Here is an 11696-nt window from a genome sequence, read left to right as displayed (position 1 = left end):
CCCTACTTGTACGGTCGCACCTTCACTGTGGTGACTGACCACGACCCTCTGCGCTGGCTAAGCACCATGTGTGGAACCAATGGCAGGTTGCTACGCTGGAGCCTTGCCCTTGAGCAATTTGACTTCACCATTAAACACAAAGCGGGCAAAGAGCATGGGAATGCAGATGGACTCTCCCGCCAGGGTGAACCCACGGAGGTGCGCATGGAGGCATACCGAGAGGTTCTGCCGCCGTTGCGCACGCTAAAAGGGGGAGGTGTCACGATATGGTATGAAATATCATATAAGTTTAGTTTCTCTTGTCAGCCCAGGATGTGGGCTAAGAAACCCCCCTTCTCTTTTACTTCAGAGTTGAGCTTGCCTTGCCAATGTACATGGGGGAAGAGCGTTTTATTGCCTAAAGGAATGTTTACGACCAGGTAGAAGCTTCCTCCAGCAAGAACTGGATTCTAAGTCTCTAGAACCATGCGGTCCTTTGTTCCATTTTTGTAAGATATTAGGCAAACAATTTAAATTACGAACACAAAAATATATCGTCATAATCACACTCGGAGGATCTACCCATCACTCTAAGCATCAGCGTCTAACTCCATCGGGTGAAGAAGTAGGGATTGCTCTGTAAATAATAGGACATATTTGATCTCCTTAGAAAGCCCACGGTAATCTGAGATGAATGCTGGGTTTGTCAGGACTATGATATGTTCAGCAGCGGAATTACAAGTCTTAGAAAGATTTAGCTTATACTTAGTCAGAATGCAGAGAGAGGAGGGACTGGGATAGCCAGCCTTTTTGGTGATGTCACCAGGCTAAGCTATAACTGTTTTGGCCGGACTCCAGCAGTGAGTCTGTTGCTGGAAGAACATGTGGGTCTGACCTGAAGAGCTGTACCTCATGCATTGGGATTTTTGGGAGCCCCTCCCACTAGCATGGTGTTTGCCTGAACTGATATGAACTAAGAACATGTGAGTTATCTTTTCTTCCTTTAATCCTTTTATTTTCATAATTACCTTGTACATATTTGCAATTGTCTCATTTGTAACATCTTTGTATAATTTTGATAAAGCACTGCCTAATCTTTCTGGAGTATAATATTTAATGCTAGTTCTTCCTCCCTGCTCTAAAAACGTACCCTGTCTCTTGAAGGGAAATTACGCTACTGTTTTGGGTTAGCTCCGGACCCGTTTGATCGGAGCTGGTGGCAGCTTACCGTGTGCAGACTTTTGGGATGTTGTTTCAGCGACTGCAGCTTGATAATTATTGTTCCTGCCTGCGTGGGAGTAGTTATCGCGTCGCTGCAGCGCGCCCAATAGCCAGTACATAGCAGGCAGCCTTTCTGGCGACTAATTACCCTAGGTGCAGTACCTAATCTGACCTGAGAGTAAGGGGGGGCGCCAGAGAGCTGCAAGTGTTAAGTGGAACTGTAAGCGGGATACACAAATCCCTGCAGTTCATGGTATATTGAAGAGCAGTGGGATACCTAAAATAAGCCCCTGCTGTAAACTAAGAGGTCAATTGCATTGTGTGTGTTTTTTTTTTATCACATTGTGGCAGTAGAGGGATAACGAGGATAAGCCCCCCTGCACATGTGATAGCCGTCTGCTGGTCTAAAGTCACCCCAATCCGTGACCTAATGGTGGCAATGGTCAGGAATTCCTGTGGATTTTCGTGACAAACTGCGGGCCACGGCTAAGGGATCGTGACAATTGGTGACAGTCACGGTGTGAATCGTGACAGTGCTGTTTTGCGTATTGTAGGTGAGATACTTTGTGGCATTTGCGCAGTAATGGCTTTCTTCTGGCGACTCGACCATGCAGCCCATTTTTCTTCAAGTGCCTCCTTATTGTGCATCTTAAAACAGCCACATCGCTAGTTTTCAGAGAGTCCTGTATTTCAGCAGATGTTATTTGTGGGTTTTTCTTTGCATCTCGAACAATTTTCCTGGCAGTTGTGGATGACATTTTTGTTGGTCTACCTGACTGTGGTTTTGTTTTTACAGAGCCCCTGATTTTCCATTTGTTTATCACAGTTTGAACGCTGCTGACTGGCATTATCAATTCCTTGGATATCTTTTTGTATCCCTTTCCTGTTTTATAAAGTTCAACTACCTTTTCCAGTAGATCCATTGACAATTCTTTTGCTTTCCCCATGACTAACAATCCAGAAATGTCAGTGGCTGGATGAAAGATGCAAGAGTCTGTCTGGATTCCAGAAAGTCACTCAGCTTTTATGCACACACCAATTACAAGCAAACACGTCACAGGTGAGGATGTTACCTGAGGTAGCCATTCAAACCCATTTGTGTCAATTTCTGTGCATGTTATCAGGCCAAAATCACCAGGCAACCATAAAGTCCCATAAAAGTGCGATGAAACCTCCACCAGGGGGAGCTGGTGAGGGGAGAGAGGTTAAACATTAAGCGAAGTAACACAGAGCTCAGGCACAGGTGTCACAGGTAACAAGAGAAGTCATACAAGCCAAAAGTCATACACAAGAATATCAGCGTAGTACAGAAGGGGCGAGCAGGGAATAGTCGGGGATAAGCAAGACGTCAGAGCCTACCGGGATCGTGGTAACCAAATCGTGAGACGTAAGAGAAAGTCGGGACACAAGCAAAGTCAGAACCAGGAGGGTAACTTGGTATCAGAGACAGAAAACCAAAGCCGAAGTCCAGGGAACAGATCGAGTCGTACACGGGTATGGGCAGACAGAGGCACAAGGATAACCAAGATCAGGATACAGGTCAGGGGCTCAAGCTGGGAAGCATGAACTATCACTAACAGTGGTAGGCAGGCTGTGAGGGACTGAAATAGCCCAGCTAGCTCAAGAACGAGGCTGATAAGATTAACCCCCACATGACCAGTCTAAAAAGAGGAAAAATGAAAATAAACTCCGGACTGGACCATGACAAAAAGTATAAATCTTTATTAGAAAACATTAAAACCACCAGATGAGGTACAGTAATGCAAAATTGGGGAACAGATATGCATTCCTAATGGTCATGACAAACGGGCCAGGACACCCACACATAACCTGCCCAGGTTCGGCAATATGCCTTTATGTTGAAAAGCTCATAGCTGCTAGAATAATTAATCATGGAACAGTGCCATAAAGTAAAACAAGATAAATTACAGCTCAGTTTGAGCACATACCTGATGTCTATATAGCAGGCAGAATGCGTGGGTGGCCGGACGCGAACCCCGACGCGCATTTCGTGGGCAGGCAGCTCCTTCCTCAGGGGGTAACTAGAGTGACTCTGGTGCATGTATATATACACAACACCAGCCAGAAATGTGCGACCCCCTTGCGCACCGCATCAGAGCGCTGAGCGGCGCATCCGGTCTCCATCATGGCCGCCGGCGCTGGAAACACGTGGGGCCCCACATGATCAAACGCCGGACAGGACTAAGGAGACCGCGAACCGCTCAGCACACCGGCGCATGCGCGCAAGATAGGAAACGCCGAGAAGCCATATTGGAAAGGGGCACAACTAATGGAAAAATGCCAACAACCAAATGGCACAAACCAAAAACAGAAGCGGAATATACACATAAATAACGGTGTTACAACAGTCCCACGATCACCAATGTATATAATATTAACATAAACAAAAATATATATATATATATACAACTATATCTCTATACAACAAATATCGGTTAATACCCCACAATAGTATAGATGTATATAAGCATATTCAAATCATATACATACACATATATGTAGCAACTAGATGCCACCAGGTGATACACAAACTAAAGAAAACATATATGTAGAAACATTGGTAAAGTGCATACAAGCTTTTTCTATATTAGGTATATACCATTTGCACCAAACAAAAACCAACAATAGCAATAACCTATTAAAAATACCAATACCAATATCTCAATAACCCCGTAACTATATCCCAGCTGATAACAACATATATCTGAAAGAAGCTATACACTAAAAAAATTATATTATATATACTCAGAAACAAAATAGCATTCATAAGCCACGCGATCACATAATAGAACCTATAAGTATAGCCTAAGATGATATTCCAGACGAAGGGTAGTTTATATTGACACGCTGACATGCTTGTATTCCGGAAGTGGCCCAAAATTTCTTCAATGTTCATTAACGGATCCAAAAACGGCATAATACTATATAATAAAAAACAAAAATAGTAAAAACCACAATAAAAGAATAAGAAGAATAAGAAACTTAAAAACATGCACAACCCGAAATCACATACCCAATACGCGATGTGCAACACAGACGCGGATCACAAAAATGGGGCAAAGGAAATATTTTCATTCAACCCGTCCGGGTGAATGGTATGCAGGGTCCATATCCACCTTGATTCTAATTGTGCAAGGCGTTTAGATAAATCACCCCCCCTGATGTTAATGTTAAGCAGATCTATGCCCCGCACCCTCAGCAGCGCTGCGTCACGAGTGGTGATCCCTAAAGTGTCTAGGTATTGTTTTCAATGTGGTGACATCTTTACACTCTGCTGCTGCCCGTATACCTAAAATATGCTATCCGACTCGAACTTTAAGTTGTCTTGTGGTCAATCCAACATATATGAGCCCACAAGGACAGGTGGCATAGTATATCACATATCTAGAGACGCATGTTATACGTTTCCTGATGGTAAAATTCCTAGTGCCATCAGAGTTAGAGAAAGAGGAACACCGTTCGATATTCGGGCATGCAACACACATCCCGCATGGGGTACAACCACCCCGGATAGCAGCGCTGCTGAGGAATGTGGGCATAGATTGACCAACATAATGGCTATGAATAAGCTGATCCTTCAAATTCCTAGCCCGCCGGAATGTAATCAGTGGATGTGTCGGGAGAAACTTTTTAATGATAGGATCAGCCTGTAGAATTGGCCAAGCCTTTTCCATAGCCATACGTACTCCCACATGTTGGGGATGGTAGGATGTCACAAATCTAATCTGATTATTACTACTAGACCTATCCCCATTATTCCTATAGAGGAGATTGTCACGGTCAGAATGTTTTGCCCTATGGTAGGCCATTTTTACAATACGTCTACTATATCCCCTCGACAGAAAACGTGTCATCAACTCCTTCGCTCGAACCTCAAAGTCCTGTTCGCTAGAGCAGATGCGTCTCAGACGTAAGAATTGGCCAACAGGAATGGCCTTGACCATATGGGAAGGATGGCACGATGAGGCATGCAAGAGGGTGTTGGTAGCAGTGGGTTTGTGAAAAATATGTGTTTGGATCATGCCTCCTGCATCCCTACAAATCGTGACATCCAGGAAGTCAATCTTCCTCTCATCCCACACTGGGGTCAGACGTATATTAAGGTCGTTGTTATTCAAACCGGATATAAATTGCACAAGGTCGATGGAACAGTCACTGCGACATGGGCACAGTGTAATTCCACAGGGAAGGCACAGCATACATCAACCGGTTCACCATTAGCCCGAAACACCTCTATAGCAAAGTAAGTCGATGACCTTGAGTGGTGTAGATGCCAGAAATGAGCACACAGCAGCTGAGCATCCAGGCTGGGATAGTGGTGTAGAAATTGCTGTACCACTAGGTTGAGGACGTGAGCCATGAAAGGCATGTGTGTGAGGTTACCCAGCGTAGATCCGCCACCAATTTCGCAATTATCGCACACGGCCTTCACTGACTCCAAGTTCAGTGGAGACAGCCATTGCTCTTACTCAGCCTGGATAGCTGTACACAACGCTTGAGCTGTGTGACTGCGGTCTCCAAGGCATATGAATTTAAACAATGCCTGATTGCGGTTTTCCCACAGTACGCCGGTGGGGGCATATTCTATGCAGTGTTGGAAAGGGTACCTCATTAAGGGAGAGGATTAGGGGACAGGCGGAGTACTTACAGGAGGTAGAGGAGGCCAAAGCAGTGGAGGAAGGGTTACATACAGAGTTTTGTCCCACAAGCCTTGGTGTTTCTAAGATTTGCTCTCTATTGACACTTTGGTGTGTTCTAAACAGGGCCGCCATCAGGGCATTACAGCCGTGACTGGCGTATGGGGCCCGGTGGGCAGAGAGGGCACGCATCGGGCCCCGTCTCATCTGCCCACCGGGCCCCTACCGGCAGCCGCAGGCTGAACCGGGCCCTTAGCTGTGGCCGGCGCTGCGGCCGGTGCTGCAGCGCTACTGAATAGTTAACAGCCAATCTGAGGCTGGCAGCTGACGTCAGCCGCAGCGTGCATGTCGCCGGTGTCTGACGTCATTGTCAGTCGCCGGCGAGTGCACGCTGCAGCTGCTTGGAGAAAGCAGGAGCGCGGGAGGTAAGTAGAGCTTGTTTTTTTTTTTTTTTTTTTACTGAGAGCGGCGATCGGGGGGGGGGGGGGGGGCAGGGCAGAGCGCTGGACACAGGGGGGCAGAGCGCTGGACACGGGGGCAGAACGCTGGACACGGGGGGCAGAAAGCTGGACACGGGGGGCAGAAAGCTGGACACAGGGGGGCAGAAAGCTGGACACGGGGGGCAGAACGCTGGACACAGGAGGGCAGAACGCTGGACACGGGGGGCCGAACGCTGGACACAGGAGGGCAGAACGCTGGACACAGGGGGGCAGAACGCTGGACACGAGGGGGCAGAGCGCTGGACACAGGAGGGGGCAGAGCGCTGGACACAGGAGGGGGCAGAGCGCTGGACACAGGGGGGCAGAAAGCTGGACACAGGGGGGCAGAAAGCTGGACACGGGGGGCAGAGCGCTGGACACGGGGGGCAGAAAGGACAGGGGGCAGAGCGCTGGACACGGGGGCAGAACGCTGGACACGGGAGCAGAAAGGACGGGGCAGAGCGCTGGACATGGGGGGCAGAAAAGACAGGGGGCAGAGTGCTGGACACAGGGGGGCAGAAAGCTGGACACGGGGGGCAGAAAGCTGGACACAGGGGGACAGAAAGGACAGGGGGCAGAGCGCTGGACACAGGGGGCAGAAAGGACAGGGGGCAGAGCGCTGGACACGGGGGCAGAACGCTGGACACGGGGGCAGAAAGGACAGAAGGCAGAGCGCTGGACACGGGGGGCAGAGCGCTGGACACGGGGGCAGAAAGCTGGACACGGGGGGCAGAAAGCTGGACACGGGGGCAGAAAGGACAGGGGGCAGAGCGCTGGACACGGGCAGAAAGGACAGGGGGCAGAGCGCTGGACACAGGGGGGCAGAAAGGACAGGGGGCAGAGCGCTGGACACAGGGGGGCAGAAAGGACAGGGGGCAGAGCGCTGGACACGGGGGCAGAACGCTGGACACGGGGGCAGAGCGCTGGACACGGGGGGCAGAAAGGACAGGGGGCAGAGCGCTGGACACAGGGGGGCAGAACGCTGGACAGGGGGCAGAGCGCTGGACACGGGGGCAGAGCGCTGGACACGGGGGCAGAACGCTGGACACGGGGGCAGAGCGCTGGACACGGGGGGCAGAAAGCTGGACACAGGGGGGCAGAAAGCTGGACACAGGGGGGCAGAAAGCTGGACACGGGGGGCAGAACGCTGGACACGGAGGGCAGAACGCTGGACACGGGGGGCAGAACGCTGGACACGAGGGGGCAGAGCGCTGGACACAGGAGGGGGCAGAGCGCTGGACACAGGAGGGGGCAGAGCGCTGGACACAGGAGGGGGCAGAGCGCTGGACACAGGAGGGGGCAGAGCGCTGGACACGGGGGCAGAGCGCTGGACACGGGGGCAGAGCGCTGGACACGGGGGCAGAGCGCTGGACACGGGGGCAGAAAGCTGGACACGGGGGCAGAAAGCTGGACACAGGGGGGCAGAAAGGAGAAACAGGGCATGATTGGAGACACGGGGCAGGATGTCAGACATGGCGGCATGACTGGAGACACTGGGGCATGACTGGAGACACTGGGGCATGACTGAAGACACTGGGGCAGGAATGGAAACAGATGGGGCAGAATTGAGACACAGGGGGCATGATTGCAGAAATGGGGGCCTGATTGGAGACGGGGCAGAATGGTGATACGGGCATGATTGGAGACACTGGAGGCAGGATTGGAGACAGATGGGGCAGGATCATGGGGCAGGATGGATACGATGGAGACAGATGGGGCAGGATGGGGAGATCATATGGGGTAGAATGGATACTCATTAGGGCAGGATGGGAGAACATATGGCTGACCCCAGTAATGAGACACACGGGGCCAGGATGGCGAATATTATTACCATAGGGGCTAATTAAGGGATATTATTACTGCAGTGATGTATTTATTTTATTTTTTGAGTATACTGTTTTAAATGGAGGGGCAGTCCTATTACTGTGTAGATTGACACTATGTCGCCTTCTTCATGTGGTGTAATGTAGAAGTTGGGAAAATTAAGTAATGTGTTCTGCAAGTGGAACTCGAGATAACTGTTATTTCCTGCAGAAACGAGTCCTGGCTGCATGAAGTGATGGCGGTCTGTGCTGGATGAAAAATGAAGGACTTCACCTAGAGATGTCACTGGTGAGTCAGTGTGTTACCTATACATTGACACTATACACTGTATACTATATACAGAGGTCCTGTGTATAATATCACCAGTGATCACTGGATTACCTATAGACTATATACAGAGCTCCTGTGTATAATGTCACTGGTGATCACTGTATTACCTGTACACAGACACTATACTAAGTACAGATCTCCTGTGTATAATGGCACTTATGGTGATAGTATTGTGTTTTTTTTATTATTGATCAGTATTGTAGTATTCAGTCACAATGTGGTGGTAATATGGTCATGATGTTGTGGTATTTGTTCCTTGTATTTGATATTATTCGATCACTGTGGTGGTAATATGTCATCTGGTCATGGTGTGGCGGTATTTGTGCCTTGTAGATAGTATTATAGGTCACTGTGGTGATAATATGGTGTCTGGTCATGGTGCTGTGGTATTTGTTCCTTGTATGTGGTATTATAGGTCATTTTAAAAATTGAAAAATAAAAATATACCTAAATTGTACTGCATATTTTAACAAATATTTAATAGGTTACAGTAGAGTAGGGCCCGGCCAAAAGTGTCTACCTTGTCATTTTGGTGGCTTAAAAAAATCTATTGGCCCAAAAAAAAACTGCCGGCTACATGTATGATCTGGTGATGGGAACTGTCAATGTGTGATAGGTGAGAGGTGGAGATTTTCCAAGAGAGAGCGGTGGGACTGTGGACAGTTTGAGGGGTGGAGCGTGGAGGCGGGGCTGGGGTGGAGCCTGGGCGGAGTCTCAAGGGGGCCCTGGAAATTTTGCCAGTATGGGCCCCGAAATTTCTAGTGGCAGCCCTGGTTCTAAACTTTAGTGTTCTAGTTTACCATCCCTTGGGGTGTAGTGGTTTAGTTCTCCAAAACTAGGTGTTTAATAGTTTAGTTCTCCATCTTCTGATGTGTATTGTTTTAGTTATCCAACTTTAGGTGTTTAGTACTTTATTTCTTCAACTCCTGTTCTCTCATAGTTTAGTTCTCCATCTTCTGGTGTATAGTGGTTTAGTTATCCAACTGTAGATTTTAGTATTTTATTTTGCCAAGCCCTATTGTCTAGTAGTTTATTTCTTCTTATTGTGGGTAGTGGTTTAGTTTTCCATCCTGAAGGGCCCTGCAGGCCTTGGAGATTTCAAGACTTGTGGAGCAGCCCCTTCCCCGCCTGCTCCCAGAGACAGCCAGAGCCCAGTCAGTGAGATGCAACGCCGTGTCCATGCTTTTTCATCCAGGTGTCAGTGGTGAAATGCACCATCACACATCAATTTTTTCAATGAATGGGTGATGTTGTCTGTGACATGCTGGTGTAGCGCAGGCACATCTTTCTTAGAGAAGTAATGGTGACTGGGCAACTGGTAGTGGGGGACAGCAATGGCCATCAGCTTTTGGAAACCATCTGTATCCACAAGGTGGAAAGGCTGCATTTCCATGGCCAAAAGATTGGATTGGCCATGCAATAATCACAGAGCTCACAGGCCGGGAGCCATACAGAAACAAGCGCTATGATCTTTGGAGCGAAGACAATTACATGATTAGGCGATGATCATCCATGGAGGCCGCAGGCTGTTCACAATAATTAGTTATCAGAAAACTAATGGTGAGCGTACGGCATATACATTTCTGGATTACAACGCATGGTATACGAGTATATCCTGCCGTACGGTCACTGATAATTCCACAATAACTTCACATTTCTCGCTGCCATCACCAATCCTGTTTTTAAACAAATAACTAACCCCTTAGTGATGGAGACAAATTTTTGAAATCTGACCAGCGTCACTTTATGTTGTAATAACTCTGGAACGCTTCAACAGATCCCAGTGAATTTGATATTGTTTTTTCGTGACACATTATACTTTATGATAATGATAAATTTAGGTCGATATGTTTTACGTGTAGTTATAAAAAATATCAGAAATTTGAGAAAAATGTAAAAAAATTAGCAATTTTCAAACTTTGAATGATTATCCCTTTAATCCAGATAGTCATACCATAGCAAAACATTAATAAATAACATTTCCCACATGTCGGCTTTACATCAGCAACATTTACAAAATGTTCTTTTATTTTGGTAGCATTTTAGGAGGTTTAAAAATGTAGCAGCAATTTTCCATTTTTTAAAGGAAATTTACAAAATGTATTTATTTAGGGACTTAGCCATGTTTGAAGTGACTTTAAGGGTCCCATATATTGGGAAACACCCAAAAGTGATACCATTTTAAAAACAGCGCCCCCTGACATATTGAAAACTGCTGTCAGGTAATTTATTAACCCTTCAGTTGCTTTTCAGGAATTAATGCAAAGTGGTATGACAGAAATGAAAATGTGCATTTTTACCACCTAAATGCCTCTAACTTCTGAACAGGTTACAACAGCCGGCAGACTCTTAGGCCGTTATTTGGTCATGAATTGCCAATCGCAAACATCAGGACCACAAAATCATGATACGAGGGAACCAATTGGGATTAGGAGGAAGCCCCCAGTCTGTTAACCATTTATAATGATGTAGTCACTATTGAAAGCAGCATCTAAGGGGTTAAACAGAATTGGACGGTGCCAACACTGATCGTGGCTGATACAGCAAGTTGTCAGCAATAGTGCACAGCCGACAGCTGCTGAATTGTCACCTGTATGGGGAGGCTATTCTCTTATATTTCAGGTCAGTTAAAAGACGTATTGGCGGTCATTAAGGGGCTAAATACAGGCCGATTGGACACTGTTCTTCTTTTGAGGTTCACACCATTAGGTTCTTCCATCCCCTCTCCCTCCGAGTAGCGGTCATATACCGTACCCCAGGCTCACCCACCCACTTACTTGAGCATTTTTTCTGCCTTCCTGTCACACTTCATATCCTCAGAATTAACAACCCTTATCCTGGGAGACTTCTAGAGCCCCACCTCCACAACGACATCCCAGTTTCTATCTGTAGCCAATTCTCGTGGCCTCTTACAACTCTCAAACTCTGAGACACACAAAGACAGTAAGGTCACACTTGCAAGTGCAATGCGAGAAACTCGCATCAATACCTGGCTGCTGCCAGCACTCGGGACCGAATTGTGTGGCTGCATGTATTTCTATGCAGCTGAACGTTCCGGTCCCGAGTACCGGCGGCAGTGCCAGGTATTGATGCGCGAGTTTCTTGCATTGCACTCGCAAGTGTGACCTTGGCCTAACACTCCTGATCTGGACTTTGTCCAGCTCAGATAAGTCTACTAACTAGATGACTCACTTCTTACCCATTT

The 11696-nt window shown here is 47.6% G+C and overlaps 1 long non-coding RNA gene across 1 annotated transcript in view; it reads right to left on the bottom strand.

Moving 5' to 3' along the window:
* Nucleotides 1-3415: 3415 nt before the first annotated feature.
* LOC143808906 (uncharacterized) overlaps nucleotides 3416-11696 on the bottom strand; it is a 101822-nt gene continuing 93541 nt past the window's right edge. Inside the window, exon 3 of the long non-coding RNA XR_013222020.1 lies at nucleotides 3416-4142. This is a non-coding gene — a long non-coding RNA (uncharacterized LOC143808906). The remainder of the gene's footprint in view (nucleotides 4143-11696) is intronic.

Source organism: Ranitomeya variabilis, chromosome 2 (assembly GCF_051348905.1).
Source record: "Ranitomeya variabilis isolate aRanVar5 chromosome 2, aRanVar5.hap1, whole genome shotgun sequence".
NCBI classification, from domain to species: Eukaryota; Metazoa; Chordata; class Amphibia; order Anura; family Dendrobatidae; genus Ranitomeya; species Ranitomeya variabilis.
This window is presented reverse-complemented; position numbering and strand designations above follow the sequence as displayed.